This window comes from Lithobates pipiens, unplaced genomic scaffold (assembly GCF_037356315.1).
Source record: "Lithobates pipiens isolate NorthernLeopardFrog02 unplaced genomic scaffold, aLitPip1_a1.2 Scaffold_13, whole genome shotgun sequence".
NCBI classification, from domain to species: Eukaryota; Metazoa; Chordata; class Amphibia; order Anura; family Ranidae; genus Lithobates; species Lithobates pipiens.
Window position 1 is genome coordinate 119,803,489 of NW_027507718.1, and position 18,410 is coordinate 119,821,898.

An 18,410-nucleotide genomic window follows, 5' to 3' on the forward strand; every position below is an offset into this window, starting at 1 on the left:
TCACCTAGGTGAATGCAGCATCGGTCCCATGCTGCATTTATCCCCCACCGCCTCCAGACCAAGAACTAAGCATACAAATACCATTGATTGCTCAGCTCTCAGTCTTCAGGCTGCAGAGAGTCAGTGACTATCAATCACTGCTCTTCCCCTCCAGCGCTCACTGGAGCGCTGGGCTGTGCAGGCGGTGGGAACAGCTGGCTCAGGCTCTCAGCGGCTCACCGAGAGGCTGAGCCAGCTGCCAGTCCAGGCTTCTTTATGGCTGGAATCTTTCCCAAGACTTGACCACTCTGTAATGTCAGCGCACAGCAGGGTTTATCATGGCTGTTGGTTTACCATAATGAATAAAGCAATATTATGTCCACTTAAGTCATCCAATCAAATGCAAGCAAATGTCTAGTTTTTTTTTAAGCCGGCCTCCAGGCAGATATAACATATACAAATAAATGTAGTTCTGTAAATCTTTACTACATTATTAAATGTATTTTGTAAATTCAAACAGCGTAAGTAAATAAATTTGACCTGGTATTAGTGTCTTTCAGTCCCTGTACAGCAGGGTTGGAGTGTGAAAGAAAGCAGTACAGGAAGCCAATCAGTGCATGTGCTGACAAGAATGCTGTCAGGAAAAGAAAGCAGAGAGGAGCTTATCACTGTGCTGCTTTCACTGTTCATTCACAAGCCAGGACAGGTCCAAGATGACCTGGGCTCAGACGAAGTGGGTTGAATGATGCTGGCCATCAGACTGAAGACATCCAGTAGTAAAAAAAAAGTGCTGCAGAGTTATTTTATGTTTTAATAAGCTATTCTGCTTTAGGCAAGCAAAAGAACTTGTTTTATTAATTTCTCTAGCACATATTTATGAATTCAGTAGATGTGCCTTGTTCACTAAGATATGTGATCTTTCTCTATTCAGACAATTAGCATATTCAGAAGAAAATCTCAACAATGGCAGCCTCTAGTTTTTTTTTTTTTCATAAGTCTCCTTTAAGAAACAGTTCTGTTACTAAGATTATTTCAAAAGACGCACTGCTGTGTTCACAAGTTAAAGCATAAATATGCATTTTTAAAGCAAATCTGTCACATGTTACTCATGTTATGACCCATATTATAACGTTAATCAAAACTACGAAAAGCTCAGCAAAATCACTTACTTTATCTAATTTGTGAACACTCATTGCACACTGCACATTACAGTGCCATCAATGATTTTATTCTAAATGTTGGCACTTTTCCTTGAAGAAGAAAAAAATGTTAGACACAAGCATTTTTTTTGTTTGTTTGCTGGTCAAAAAATAGTAATAATAATTATAGATTATACACAATTTTGTCAGCAGACAGGCCCACAACAATAGGTATTCATATATACTTATATATATATATATATATATATATATATATATATATATATATATATATATATATATATATATATATATATATATATATATATATATAGTTTAAAAAATATATATATATACATTTCAAAGATATACAGATTTACTGAAGCTCTCTAGATTTTTTTTTTTTTTAAATGCCTCTTTTTGCAGGTGTGACATTATTAGGTATGGCATTACTAATGCTAAAGACTAATGTCAATGATCAGTATAAAATGTAGAGTTTATTTTACATATATTTATGTAAATTTCTGATGTAATTTCTGTAATTCACAATTCAACATGGCTATATTAAAATGAACATACTGTATACTGTTTATACAAAAGAAAGAACATACTGTAACATTTTAAAAAAAGATGCTAATTATTGGACTCGGTAAATCCAAACCTGCTATACTCAGATGATCAAAATGAATTTGAAGAATCCTGCTTGGAGACAGGATATATTACCATAATTACCAAAACAAAGTGCTGTGAAATACTAAAAATGAATACCAGAGAATAAGGCCAATGCTACATTGTTGATTTGGACATCAACTTTGTCTTATTGCATTTTGGGGGAGGCATCAGTTTTGTCTTCTTGCATTTTTTTTTTAATACTTTAATTCCAAAATATCCCAAATATTTACCATTCGAAGCATAATATAATATCGCATATGTGAATCCAAAAGAATTCATTAAATAAAAGGCTTGATCCAAAAAACAACAGATAATAAAGCTAAGATTTAACTTTGAATGCCCAATCATGTGCGGAACAAAGTAAACATTTGTATTTCACATAACTGGATAACTGGATAACACGTTTTATCCAATGAATATTCTCAACTTCTTTAGTAAACATGCCTTTTATCTCAATGTCTAAAAAAAAGTAATTGATAAAAATATACTCTGTATTATTTATAAAGAGCAGTTTTCACACACACTGCATGGAATACTTCTATTGAATCTGCTTTTATGGGTCAGTGCTTATGTATGCTCACACTCATATTGAATACAATATTGGTCCATCTGTGCAGCCAGGGTATAAAATCCCTGTATTGTTTTACAGAAAGTGAATCTCCATTAGCATATCTTGCACATGTGAAAGCATGCCATAGCATGTCTCATCTGCAATACAGAGCCTGTCTGGTCAATTTTTTTGTAACAATTTTGTCTAAGTTTAAGACCGCAACTAATAAGGAGAAAGGAGAAATAATACTTCATTAGACCACTATCATCACAGGGATTGGGTATTCTTACCCATAGCCTCCTGTAGCAAGATCACCATTGGCCATTGATTTACTAAAGGAGCAGAGATTGCCTCCTGTAGCAAGATCACCATTGGCCATTGATTTACTAAAGGAGCAGAGATTGTTCACTTAGCAAAGTGAATGTTAGCTTTCAAAATTGTGTATACATCTTGCAAAATTTCTGTATATTAGGCTTAAGCCTTGTACACACAATCGAATTTCACCTCAAACTTTTGTCCGAAGGCGCGTGCCTGGATTTCATCTTGCATACAAACAGTACACAATTGTCGGCCAACAAACATGAACGTAGTGACATACTAGACGTACTACGAGCCAAAAAAGAGAAAGTTCAATTGTCAGACGCTAACCTTTGTGCTCCTTCTGCTAATTTCATGTTAGTAGAAGTTTGATGAATGTTGATTCAAGATTTTCATTTAGCACTTTTTATTTTGCACTTTTCAGTTTGCACTTTTCGGCCGTTCATCAACCAGCCATGTTGTGGAATCAGAGGTGATAACGTGTTATTTATTATTGGCCTTGGAGTAATTTCTTTGACCCAAGTTCAGTCCAGGAACAGGAGGAGAAGGATTTCTTGAACCAAAAATTGGTTGCTTTATTAATCGTGACCAATTATGTCATATGCCATTGCTGTGGGAGCTCCAGGAGAATAATCCGGATGATTTTAGGAATTATCTCCCAATGACGGACCCCTGATTTCACTAACTCTTGGCATTGGTGACCCCCTATGTTAAGAATCAGGACACATGCATGAGACTTTTAATTATTTTTTGGTTGAATAATAATGATTTGATTAGTTATATTTTCTATATTTTTGGATGCATAGAATGCACTTTTTGGTTAAGTTCTATTGGCAGATAGCATGTCTAATTTTATTTGTTTTCTTTTTTTAATGCACAGTAAAAAAAATTGTTGAGAACAATGCTTGGCTATGTGTTTTACTTTAAATGACATAGTTACATAGTTACATAGTAGATGTAGTCGAAAAAAGACCATCAAGTCCAACCTATGTGTGACAGTTTGGGAGTAGGCAGTTACATTTTAAAAAATACAATGTAAAATTAACAAGGGACACCAACATAGTTGTATCTTTGCTCTTAAAAACTACGGGATAATGGTGTTGTGGTAACTTGCACCAAAAAAATAAAATAAAAGCATAATAATATTATTCTAGATATCCTAGAAAAAAAAGCCTTTGAAAATTCTTTTGCCATAACTCCAACAGTATCACCACCAAAGCAACTTCATTATTATCCCATTAAAGAAGAAGAGAATGTGCACTGCATTTTGAGATTTCATAATTTGCCGTGTCACGAATGTTAATTCTCAATTACGAACACTAGTTTACAAGACCAGCCGCTTCTGGCTCGTCCTTGCTTCTGAGCAAGCGTGCTTGTGCTTTGGATTTTTGTCCGATGGACACACGCTCGGAAATTCCAACAACAGACATTTAATCACGGAAAAATTTAAAGCCTGCCATCCAACATTTGTCCATGGAAAGTTGGCCAACAATTGCCTGACGGAGTGTACAAACGGTTGGATTTTCCACCAACAGCCTGTCATCACATAATTCCTGTCAGAAAATCCGGTCGTGCGTACTTAGTCACTAAGAAGAAATTTCATTTACTTTGAAAATCCAATCATGTGGGAGCTTTACCTTATTCACTAAGTTAAGAAAACATTCACTATGCTAATTGTACATTTTGAAAATAGAAAAATAAATAAAGGAGCAGGTAGTGTTCTGCTGCTGACACAAAGCAATGGTTCACACCTCCACCTTTTATGTCTATATCAAATAATAAAAAATAAAAAAAGGTGCCTTGCAAAAAAAAATTTAAAAAAATAAACCCCAATGGATTCTGTCTGCAACATTTTTATAAATAAACTCTATGTAAAGCAAGAAGAGCGAAGAATAATCTACTGCATCAATCTCACACCATTACTGAGTTTCATATGTGTGTAAGGATTAGTGTAGACAGGCTTCGATGCTTCTGAGACTATTCAGAATTCAATGCATTTGACCTGCATTTGACCTGCTTTAGTTGCCTTTGAATTCCCCTATAAAAGAAGCAGTCCTATGGCAAACAGAACCCCATGGACAAAGACGCTAACATTACCAAATATAGCCTTCAGTGGTTGAGTGCTAGATTCTCATTAAGATGATCAAACCCAGAGGTGCAGGAAGTAGGTACAATTATGAGATTCCTTAACAAGACACTCTTACCATTCCCTGGAACCTGATAAATAGATAGACTGCAGAAAGTCACACAAGTATTTAAATTTAGCCCTACAGACCCTACTGAAACATTCATTTGTTTTGCAGGAAGCAATTTAATACATTTTAAACCTCCCTTGGGTATGTTCAACACATACAACACACTTGGGGGTGCCTTATCACAATGCATATTGCAACAATATGAACCCTCCCAAAGAGTTTATGTTTAGCACTGTACAATATAGTACCTTTTGTATTTAAAAAACACACTAACATGGAACCAGTATCTTGTATGTCAACTATACCTTAGACAATGGAAAATCACTAAAATATAAAAAAATTCTGTTGTTTTGGCTGGAGGGTCTCCAAGTGTACGGCAAGCAAAAACTGTAGTCAGTATTAGTTAGCTAATAAAGGTACACCATTTTTATCATCTTTGTTTGCAACTGATCAAAAAAGCTTTTACCTACTTCTGCCAGTTGTCTTATCTTTCCCAAACCACTACAAAGTTTTCAACAAAAAATACAAATAAACTGAACTGATTTTAATACCACAACATTTCCACCATCAGCTGATACTTAAAAATTTAAAATTAAATAAATAAATTTCAAATTAAAAAATACTAAAACCAAACACAAAAATGTAATATTATTATTATTATTATACAGGATTTATATAGCGCCGACAGTTTACGCAGCGCTTTACAACATTGGGATATAATATATTGCAGCCTTCCAGCCCTTAGATGTGGAGGGTGGATTTGTTTTCTTTTTTCGGGCTAAGAACATTTTCAGCAAGTACAGTACAGAAAATATCTGTTGATCTTGCCAGAAATGCAGTGTCCTTGTCACGTCCTGTGAGCTGAACAGGAAGCACAAATAGTTTTTTTTTTTTTTTTACTAAAGCTGGAGGGTGCAAAATCAGGCTCACTTCTGCATAGAAACCAATCAGCTTCCAGGTTTTATTGCCAAAGCTTAATTGAACAAGCTGCATGTTTTGTTTTTGTTTTTTTGCAGAAGTGAGCCTGATTTTGCACTTTCCAGCTTTAGTAAATAAACCTCACAGTGTTATCTTTCTTTTGTAAACTACTAATCCCCCACCCTTTATGTAAAGGAGATGACGACAGGGATATCCAGCCGGTGTGACAACCATGGAGCCATGGAGCCCTCCATAGATGCAGTGCAAAACGTGTATTATTTTCAGGACTACTTGGTGAAAACAAAGAAAAACAAGCATAAAAATTAAAAACGAATGCAGCTATTGCAATGGCTGCATTAGGACTGATAAGCTGCAATATCTTATCTTATCTAATTTTTTTCTTTGGGTTTAAGTATGCTTTAATAGAAAACCATTTTGCATGTCACATATCAAAGGCAAATTAGAAGCCATTATTACCTACTGCCACATTCTGGTACTACATGAAATACTAAGATCTTTTTCTGAATGTTAATTATGGATGTTAAGATTTGAATATATTCAAATATTGAATGAAATATTTCTTTATGTCTGAAATATTTTTCTATTCTTAAATAACTTTTTTTAATATCTAAAAAAAGATGTCCTTTAAGGTATATTCACTGTTACTTTTTCCTAAAGGCAATTGTGATTTTGTGCAGTGTGTGATGTTATATTAATGGTTGTGATTTAGGGTGACCAGTAGAATTTTTATTGCACAGAGTCTCTTTGTGCATTAGGTGCATTAGGGCGACTTTGAATAGATACTACTTACACAAAATGCTGTTCAGTATGGCCTGGAGAGGAGCATAGGAAATATTTTAAGACAATATCTGACTGTGCCTTTATGATTCCTGAAAGGAGAATGGACAATCTAATGAGCTTACACTTTAGTCACATAGTAAGATGACAGATGGCAGTTAGAGAAAAAGTTAGTCACTTTTTTTTTTAAGTGATTGATCTGGACAGAGCTGCAAAAAAAAAAAAAGAAGCAGGATCAAAGCTACCAAAGATAAATGTGAGATTGTCAGTCTGAGATCTGAAAGAGAACATTGAAATACCGCTGGGTGGTGAATAAACAGGACATAAACAGAAAATAGCAATATACATAAACTGCGCTCTTTTTAGATGTAAAATGTAAATTGAGTATAAAATTATTAGATCGCCCATTCTATATTCATATGTACTTAAAATAAAGCTAAATATAAATATATATGGATAGTATATATATATATATATATATATATATATATATATATATATATATATATATATATATATATATATATATACATACATATACACACACACACGGGAGGGACACGGGGAAGAAAAATAGAAGTTTCTCCCTGGGCACGATTGAATTCTCTGGTGCATGTGTCTGGTCCGTTCATATTTTTCCCATCTTAAGGGGCGTCAGGGACACTGAGGAAGAGGGGGTGTTAACTGTAGGCTTGACGCACTCATGCACAAAACATCCCAGGATGGGAAAACTCATATCCCCCTAATGCCTACTGACAGTTACTGGCTGGCGGCCCACTGCCTAACCTTCTTTGCAGAACACAGCATTAAAAGGTGTGTAATCCCCTCTCTTTTGTCAAAAAATATATATCATGGCATTGGGGAAAGGTCAGGGAGAAAGATCAGGAGGATGGCATGTCAAAGCCTGTATTCTGCCATTAAGTAGTAGTGCTGAAACCATTTTGGTAATGTTATTTACAAAGCATGGCTATGGACTGCAAGCACATCAATATTTCAAATATTTTAAACTTAGTAGTCATACGAATGTCATAAAAACAAAATAAACCTCTTTAAGCCAGTGTTTTCATAAAAATACAATCTCTGTCAAAAGTGTTGTATAAAAAAAGGAGAAATACAAACGTGAAGGCATTTTAGACAGTTGTTTCCCTTTGACATTTTTCGGACTGGGAAAATAAAAGAAATACAGGCATACCCCACTTTTAAGTACACAATGGGGTTTATTTACTAAAGCTGGAAAGTGCAAAATCAGGCTCACTTCTGCATAGAAACCAATGAGCTTCCAGGTTTTATTACCAAAGCTTAATTGAACAATCTGGGGTTAGAAGCTCATTGGTTTCTATGTAGAAGTGAGTCTGATTTTGCATTTTCCAGCTTTAGTAAATAAACCCCATTGTGTACTAAAAAGTGGGGTATGCCTATACATTGTTGGCTTCTTTGAACAGTGGGTTCATTTCTACCTTTTTCTTCTAAAATGTTTAAATGTTTTGCAAAGACGACTAATTCACTGGGAATTACTATTATGGGGGGCGGGGGGGGGGGGGGGAATCAAATATTTCTGTGTCCTCTGTTCAATCGGAAATGCATTTTCAAGGTTATTGGAGGACATGGCCTACGTATTTAATATTTATTAATCAAAAGTAATGACTTATACAAAACACCTTTTTATTTAATCTAAGCAATACATGTCATATTGAGAACTTCAGTGTACACTATTATCTACTATACAGTGTTTTTAAAAAAAATGCCAGGAAAGGCGTGTGGTGATGTAGCTGATAAAGCTCACATGTTCATTCATTGCTTCTCTTTTTTTCCTAGAACATAACCCTATGTTCTATGGGTAGGAATGCACTGTTGCTTCTTGTAATCTGTGGGTGGACATGCTCATCTGCTTTCCAGAAAACACGGCATAAAAACACTGTCTTGGTTTATTTCTTTCTTCATCATTTAGCATCACACACATAGGTTGGACTTGATGGACTTGTGTCCTTTTTCAACCTCACCTACTATGTAAACTATGTAGCATGCAATAAGTCCCAGTGTATAGTTACTTATGCAGTCTCTTATATTCCTTTCCTGCTAATACTAAATACATCATCTAGTGAATGCATAAATAATGCCAGTATTACAAAGATATAGACAATATCAAATCTTAATCCAAACCAAAATTTCATCATTGTCAATAGCTTCTGCATTTTGTAGTACATGCAATAAAATAGCATTATACGTTAGACTAGAAGTCAGCAACCTTTGGCATACCACTGTCAGATAGCATGCAAGACCCACTGGGATCCTGCAGTTTTAATTAGCCATCAATTGCTACAATGGTTTTCTGCCCAATACATTAGAGTTCTAGCAGAGTAACTGAAGCAGCCTCAGAGGAGGTAAGGGGTATAGTGGGAGCAGGTACTGAGGTATTATAAATAAAACCACTAAACACCAATTTTCTGCATCTGGCTCTCTCAAATTCTTACATAAAATTTTCATCACACTAGGCCCAAAAGGTTGACTACCCCTACAACGCCTACAACAGACACATCATTGATTGCAGAACTTTAGAAAATAGGTTTGCTTTTCTGTGATTTTAGCAGTTACTTTGAGGTTCAGTGTCATAACTATGAAACCAACACATCTAATGAAAAATACTAGCTAAATGTGGCTTGATTTTCTGAAAAATGGAAAACACAGAAAGATATATCATGATTTTGGCAACACATCACATCTTTACTTTGGCCTTTGAAGTTTCCCAACCAATGCTGCTGATTTACTAAAGAAGTAGAGATTTTTCACTTAGCAAATAAAATGTCCACTGAGCTTTGTAAATAAGGTGATGCTGTGCTCATACATTTAATCTATCATGTGCTGGCACAAAATGTTTTTTTCTGTCCCTTGGACAGTGTGTTACATTGTAAAAATAGTCTGTAGTGGCATTCAGTTTTATGGGTTCAAGCCCAGATAAATAGGCTGAAAATCATGGCAATTGGCAAGGGCTACTAAATCTGAGGTTATTTATGGATTAGCAAGCATAGACCTTAAGTCATCTAATGCCGCGTACACACACGAGCGGACTGTATGGCGTACTTAGTCCGTCGAAACACATTTCAGCGGACAATCCGCTCGTGTGTGGGCTTCAGCGGACTTTTTCAGCGTACAGTACGGCGTACTAAGTATTTCGGTTTTTTCGAAATTCTGTCCGTCGTACTTTGGTTTCAGCGGACAGTACGGTCGTCAGTATGCTAGTTCGACGGACTAAGAATGGCGCATGCCCAGAAAGGATTTACACGGCGGAAGGGTGCTTTGCTGTGTCTTGGACTTCCTATTTCTAGTCCCGTCGTACGTGCTGTACACGTCATCGCGCAAGCTTTCGACGGACTGTTTGTGCATCCATGTGTGGTCAAGTCCGTTCAGTGGAAAGTACGACGGACTGTCCATCGGATTGTATGACGAACTATGTATGCCATACAGTCCGCTCGTGTGTACGCGGCATTAGACAACCCAAGGCAGCAAACTATGTTACATTGCCCCTGGACTGATCTAGGCTGAGATTCTATTAACTGTACTGTGCCATTGACCTTGCAATCTTTGCTTATGTGCAAAGACGTAAGCTGGTGTGCTTTATATGCAAGGGCTGAGCCTAAGGCCGGCCATTCACAAACCAAATTTCTATCCTGCAACCGTAGGTTGCAGGAAAGAAATTTGCTTAATTCCTCCATCAACGCAGACAGTACTGATGCTGGAATCCCTCCTGCTGTGCCATCGTCTTCTCCCGATAGAAGACAGTTATTATTGCTAGCGGCTATAGCAGCTGCTAGCGATAATCGCAGGTAAAACCCAGCATGTTGGCTGTACCTAAGTTGATAGAGTCATCATCTTGGTACATTCAGCCTGCCCATACATGCTTTAAATCTCGTCCAGTTACTGCTGAACCGGCTGAGATTTGAACCGTTCATGGCCTGCCTTAAGCAATCTTCTTTTCTATAACTGTGGGTTGAAGGAAAGAACATTGCTCAGTTCCTATATCAACGCATTTAGTGTTGATAGGAGAATCTTTCCCGCCATGCTATTGTATTATGACAGTGGGAGATTTCCCTGCCATCAGAGCACAATGAATACACAGTATTGTGCCATTGACTTTGCAAACTTTGCCTACGTACAAAGAAATAAGCTGGTGTATTTTATATGCAAGGGCTGTTTTTTATTCACAGTCTGGCATTGCAATAGATCCAGAACTACTGGACTTTGTTTTACACTTCTATGACTTGTTTTCAGCCAAAAGCAGGCCACAGTCCACTGTCAGATGACATCACTTAGCCGGTCTAGGCTCTGGGTCAATACTGACTTTAATGTCGGGATGCACCCAGATGCCTGGACAGGCAGCTGGTTCAGCGAGCCACTGGGAGAATGAGCCAGACGATTTTATCCCTTCCACAGTCCGAGACTCCAGTGAGTGCAGGAGGGGCAGAGCAGAGAGCCAGTGGCAGAGCAATCAGCAGTGTTTGATCACTCGGTCTTAGAGATGGCAGGGGACAGATGCGGCATCAGTCCAAGGTCCAAAATTAGTATAATTATTTATTTTTCCAATTCCCGAACTTCTTAAATAAATACATTTTATACTAGGATAAAAGTAGGATACATTACTTTAAAGATCCATAAATAGCACAAAGTAGTACACCCAATATTTTATATTGGTATTTCAATATGTAGATTTTACAACCTTCAATCTTTGCACATTGTTGTCATGTGACTGCATGCCTCATCTATGTGCTCATTTATATATAGCTAGCTACTGCGCACAAGTTATTCAAGTCTAGCTATCAGGTTTGTGCAGTTTCAACAAAATTATAATGATCCTATTAGTTATCGGCACCAATTTCACTATTTGTTGTAGGCAAACAAAAAAATGCACACGCAAAATTGCCAGAATACATTCCATACATTTTTTTTATTTAATAAAAAAAGTATTTTAAGTACTTTATATTTCAAAATCATTCTAATCCATTCCTGAATGGAGAACTATGAACCAGTAAATACTGGTCTATAGGAAGCCAGAGACCCCTGACTGCAGTCTGTACCTATTAGCTATACCAGCTTGCAACATTATACGATTAGTAATGATGAATATTATTTAAGCTTAAAGTGCATTATGTTGAATTTAAAAAAGGCAGCTTTTTGCCATCATTGCACTAATGACATTAATATTCCAAATAATATTTTCACTAGTTATATTATGAAAATAATTGTTTTCACTCTTATACTATAAAGTCAATCCTTTATATAAAAAAAAAAGAAGATAACTAAATGTCATATGATGCATTTCTAGCTGAACTATCCAATCCCCTCCAAAAAATAGAATTAGAAAACACAGGGAAGCAGCAGGGGATCGCTAAGATACCAGGAGCACTGTGGGATCCTGAATACAACCGGCACTGAGTAATGAGGTATATTTTTAAGGAGCTCTCAAAGGGGGTTTGCGGAATGAATGGGAAGAGGTAGGGAGGGGAGACGGTTAACTCTGCTCTCCGTAGCTTCAATGGGACGCTCTGAACAGCTGTGAAAAGGGTCTCAGAGTTTTTCTCACGCCCAAACGACATCTCACCCCGCTGAGGTCAGCCTGGCTCACATCACTAATATATACACAGTCTGTGTCCCTTATCAATGGCAATATGCAGCTTCATTTTCTTTTTCAGCATATATATTGACCTCAATTGTGACCCAACTTCAGGTCTTTTACCTTGTGCTAAAGGCATCTCTAATATCTTTTTAGCCTACTTTAAAGTGATCATCTGTCCATTAACACTCATTTTATTTTCCTTACAAATAAAATCTAGCTGGCACCCAATTCAGCTCTTCACATCACTGCCAAAACTAGGAAGCACTTCAAGAGCAGATGTCATTTTTTTTATTATTATTTTATGTGGCTGGATATTATCCAGTGCTGTCTTTTTCCCATTTCTAGCCAAGTCCCTTTCACTGACAGGTTGTAAGTAAATTTGATTACCTTATAATGAGTGTGCAATAAAAGCAGAGTGGTTTTGCAGTGCGTTAAACAAGATGACATTGTTAATTAACTGCAGACAATTCCCAGTGTAATCCTTGTTTCTCTAGCAGCTTTCTTTATTGTAGTTTTCTAATTCACCCCACTAATTATGATGATGTTGGTCTATTTACATTAAAAAGGCCTGTTCTTTACAACCTGCTGGGTTCCCTCCTCTGGCCCTTGCTGGAAGAAGCACTTTGTTGTTACAGGATAGAAAGGTGTGAAACCCTCTGGTGAGACTTGTGCAGCAATGTTCTTCAGTTTGTCTTTCGCACCCACTTTGAAGAAAGAACATTGGGAGTTGTAAGTAGTTCTCAGATTGCTGCATCCTGCCTTTATACACGTTTCCGGTTGGCAACAGTGTACGCGAGACAGATTGCTGCTCAGATAATGTGCGCTACATTCCTGTAGACTTAAGACCATATACACATAGATTTCATTTGTTCTTTCCTTCTTCCACGCCAAACAACATGGTAGGACTAATCTCCCCAGCAGGCTATTGTTTTCTGACAGCCAACACCTGCGGCTCTCGAAATATCAGAACAGTGGCTGCATTTGATTAGATGCAGTCACTGTTCAGCCACAAATTTTTCACCCAGGCCCCCTGAACAAGAGTCGATTGGCCAATTGACAGAAGGCACACATTAGAAACATGTCCTGTTATGTCCCCCATTGTATAGTGCCTTAAAGTGGTAAAATTATAGGAAACGTTCACTTTCCACTATAAGAGAGATTACAGGGAGAATCCTATGTTACACTATGCCATCATAAACATGATTACATGTAAGATATTTGCATATTTCATCAGCCTGAACGTGCAACGTCTCATTAACATAATCCAATCTTATTCGATAGCTCAAACGCAACCTATAAAAAAGCATAAAGTCACGTAACACGAACGCAAGAAAAGATCATTTAAAAAATAAAATTGTCGGCATGATCTTGGAGTCATATGATATAATTAAACTTTGTATTTTCTTTTATTTTGCATGTCTTTTTTTTGCTTCCACTTGTTCTTTGGAAGTGATTTTTCTAAGTTGTGTTATAAACTGTAAAATCTGTTTAATACAAATTGCCTGATTAAAAAAAAAAAATGTTGTCACTGCAAAGAAAACTATTACTAAGCTTCCAGCCTCATCTGTAGTCCTGGTTCACTTTGGTTAAACGCTATGGATAGCTAAACCTTTTTTTTTTTCAGGTTCAAGCAGCGTAAGGAAGGGTTTAACAGCAGCCATTTTTTTTTTTGTGATCTGTGTTCCAAGAAAATGTTATGTCATGACCCAGAAACATGACAGAAACATAACAAAAAGTGATAAGAAATATCTGAAAAGGACAAGGAAAATGCCCCTCTTAAACCACCCATAGATGGGTCAAAATTTTTCTGGTTCAGCAGGAACCAGACAAATTTTGATCCATCTAAGGGCAAGCTGATTGAACAAAGTCAATAGACTTCTGTATAACCATTTTGTCCGGTTTTTTTTTATGCAATTACTGCTGCCGGCTGTAGCCAGCAGCAGTAATCATTGTACTTTGATGGTGGGGAAACCTCCCGCTGTTAGAATACAATAGCACAGCAGGAGAGATTCTCCCATCAACACATTTAGTGCTGAGCAACCACGGGTTGAAGGAAAGAAAATTGCTTAATGTACTGTCAGCCTTAAAGAGGAAGTAAACCCTGATGAGTTTACTTCCTCTTTCATTCCCTGCAAAGGCAAAGCATAATGGGCTACTATGCATTGCATAGTAGCCCATTATGTGTCACTTACCTGACACAGGAGCCAGCGAAGCCGCCGCTGTCCCCTGTAGTCCGCCGCATCCATCTTCTTGGTGGGGTCTCGCAGCTCCGCCGCTGTCATTCGGCGAAGCCGCAATGATGTCACTCCCGCGCATGCGCACGGGAGCCGACACGCGCGGCAGCTCTGTCGTTGAGAATGCCGCGCTCAGTGCGCCTGTGCCTGCAACAGCGGTGCCTGTTTTCGGGCAAATATCTCCTAAACCATATAGGTTTAGGAGATATTTCTTGGACCTACAGGTAAGCCTTAATCTAGGCTTACCTGTAGGTCAAAGTGGTTTGAAGGGTTTACAACCACTTTAAGCTTGCCATACACTGAGCAATTTTTCTAAGGAACCAGATAAAATTTGGTCAGTGGGTGGCCCTGTCGGCACCACTCCACCAAACATTCTTTGACTAAAAGCTGAACTTGACAAGAATCCTTCCCATGAATCTATTCAACATTTTAAACAAAGGGTATACATAAATGTTAATAATTTTAAGACTATCTATATGGGAAACAGATCTGCACATAAATGACAAAATAAAGATAGTTCAAGAATAAGATAGCAAGCAGTAAAGTCTATGGGTTATTTAAATATAATGAATTATTCCTTACTATGTGGTATGATGTTTTCATCTTGCTAGGATATGCTTGGGGTTTTTAAATCTGCTAGTCCGAAATGTACAGAGATACTTTCAAAAATGTCACATTCTGCTTTAATAACTTCTATAATAGCTAGAAATGATAAACCTTAAGGAATTGTATATACCGGTAGATATATTCACACAACCTCCCCAGACACAAATACACAAAAACAGGCAAATATACAGTATATTATACTCACATACAAACATACAAAAAAGCACAATCGTGCTGGATTATTTAGCAAATTATGTTCAAGTAGAATATATAATATGCAAAGAGCAGTAGGTCATCATATCCAATTAGATTAATCCTAATGGTTACTGTGGATTAATGCACTTTGCAAATAAATTGCCATAGTTCTTCACATTCTATTAATTATTAGATCTAATCTTAATACTAGCCCCAAATGAGCTACTTTTTAGACATCTATAGGCCATATGAGTTAATATCTTTCCATGGATTAAAACTGCAGCAGTTTTGTTGTTTCTTTTTTTAGGGGGGGGGGGGGGGGGTGGATTGATCACAGCAACTATCTGTTTGCAAGTCCAATGTTGAAAGACAAAGCAGGCAGCTCTTCTCTACACCAACATCTTCTATCTCTATCCCTCTGACAGTTACACAAACATGAGTCTCATTCACTGTTTAGAGAGGACGACACACAGAGCATGTCTATTATATAATGAAGGGAAGAAAAAAAGATTGGGATGGAGCCATTTTGTCCACCCAGCACACACAGAACTCTCTTATTGTGTCTGCTCAATCCAACTATGAATGTCATTATTGTGTCTGAGATCCTATTCATACCTCTCCCCACTTACCCCCATCATCCTTTCTCTTCCTAATGTTGGCTCTGCAGACCCCCCTTTCCCTTGGTCTCTGGGCTCCTTGCAGCTCTGCCAGAGTGCATGGATAAATTAATATGAATTTGAAAAGAGTCTTGTTTCCCTATGACATGTCCTCAACACTTTCTCACGATGAGCAAGGTTGAAGGAGTGGGGGTAGAGGTGAGGTGGGGGCACAGAACTCTTTCTGCAATGTCTGTCAAAGATAAATCTTTGTGCAGAGCTGGCTGTTGTAGTTATCATTCTTATGCACAATTGCATCCTTTCCCTAATCTGAGGACAATAAACTGAGTTCAGATTAGGAACCCTCCAACAGGGAATATCACTGTTAGACAAATGTAGCACACGGATGGTAAAACATATAAATACACATAAACAGAGATAAATAAGTATATTCATAAATCCATTGCTGGATAGGCATTTGGCCTTTCTAGGTGTAGCAGTATGTAAAGATTAGCTAGTAGAGTACACAAGCATCAATTACAAAATAATCTGTTATGCCAAAGTATGGCCCTCTTTACAACAGCAAATTCCCCAAATTTATGAAACAAACAAAATTAAGAACATGTGTATGATTAAGAGAAAATAGAAAAACAGCATCCCAGAGGAAGAAAAACTATGGACAATAGCTTATACGGTTAGGGTTCTATTTTTTAATAGGTCATTCAATCCAAAAGTGATGTGTTATATATAGGTGGAGTCTGGTTGACTGAGTTAGCCATTGGCTTCTTATTTGCCCTGGATACTCCAAAATGTCCCACTGTGATCGTTTATGAAGATTCTCCTGTTGAAAACCAGGAATCCAAGCACAGATCTCATCCCAGAGTAATACTGAGAGTCAGCCATGAAATTTCTTCAAAGGCATAAATGGTTATTTGACTGTAAGATCAATTTTGCCAAAATCACCTTGCTTATGCCAAATTATTACATTCTCATTACCACTTACTAATTGATACACCACACTGACATTAAAATCATTTTCTGCTTTTACCAAAAAAGTATAAAGCACTAAAATAAAATAATGATAATAAAAATATTGTTTATCACCATCATTGTTAGGATTATCATTTATTCTCAGACGACCATATTAGACAGTGTTGCGCATAAAGGACCAGTCCTCCAAAAACATATTTTTGGTAGATGTAGAGAGCAGCAAACCATCTGACAGTTAGGTTTAGTAGATATTTATATTACCTACAGGTAAGCCTTATTATAGGCTTACCTATAGGTACAAATGTGCTAAAGGGGTATACAGCCGCTTTAAGTCCTGTGAGTTTTGGTGTGGGGCCTCCATGGATCAAATTTGGTTTTCTAGCACATCCCACAGATGCTGGATTGGATTGAGATCTGGAGAATTTGGAGGTCAGGTCAACACCTCCAGCTCACTGTTGTGTTCCTCAAACCATTCTTGAATTCATTAGGCCAGACCAACTTCTTCAATTTCTCCAAGGTCCATTTCTGATGCTCACGTGTGCATTAACGGTACTTTTGGCTGTGGGAAAAGGTCAGCATGGGCACCCGGACTGGTCTGTGGCCATGCAGCCCCATAGGCAATAAACTGCGATGCACTGTGTGTTCTTGCACCTTTTTTTTGGAACCAGTGTACAGTAGCTCTTCTAGTGGATCAGACTACACAGGCCAGCCTTGGCTTGCTATGTGCATCAATGAGCCTTGGCTGCCTACCCTGTCACCGGTTTGCCAGTTTTCCTACCCTGGATCACTTTTGGAAGCTTGAAGCTGGAGACCAAGAACATCCCACAAAAGCTGCAGTTTTGTAGATGCTCTGACCCAGTGGTCTACAATTTGGCCCTCAAGTCACTTAAATCATTATGCTTGCACATTTTCTTCTGCTTTCAACAAATCATTTTCAGGGACATGTGCACTTTCTGCCTAATTTATCTCACCAACTTCCAGGTGACATTGTAGCAAAATAATAAATGTTATTCACTTTACCTGTCAGTGGACATAAGATTATGCCTCATTCGCATATATTTATTTGATAGGGTGGGAGTATATTTTTGGTAGTTTGGTGTATAGTTTTCTTTACATTTGTGATCTTTCCCATTTTTGTATAATTTATTCTTATTTGTGATCTATGGCATGCATTTTTGTTACTTTTCTAGGTTGATATTTCTTTTGGTGAAATAATGAGCCCAATAAGGAGGCATTTTTAGAACAGGTTCAGGATAGTTAGTAGTAGCTTTTGTAACCTTCAGGACTCTTAGGTCAGTTTCAAACTTCTGATCTGCAGTTTTGCCACAGTGCAGGTGTGCTCGCGGTTTTCTTGCGGTTAATCCATAGTTTCCCATAGACTTTCTGTAAGATTGGGCATTTTTGGTGCATTTTCAGAAATCACATCAAATATGCAGCATGCAGGACTTTTGGTGTGCTTTCAGAAAATGGACCAAAAGCGTGCATTCTAATAGAAATTCTGTGGGAAACTGCGACTACACCTGCACTGCAACCAAACTGCAGCACAGGAGTTTCATACTGGCTTTAATGTCCATTGGTCTCCAAAAGACCACCTTAATTTTGTCTTTTCTGT

The 18,410-nt window shown here is 37.5% G+C and overlaps 1 long non-coding RNA gene across 1 annotated transcript in view; it reads left to right on the forward strand.

The window, feature by feature from the left end:
* LOC143974271 (uncharacterized) overlaps positions 1 to 18,410 on the forward strand; it is an 86,066-nt gene that overhangs the window by 46,075 nt on the left and 21,581 nt on the right. The window lies entirely within an intron of this gene.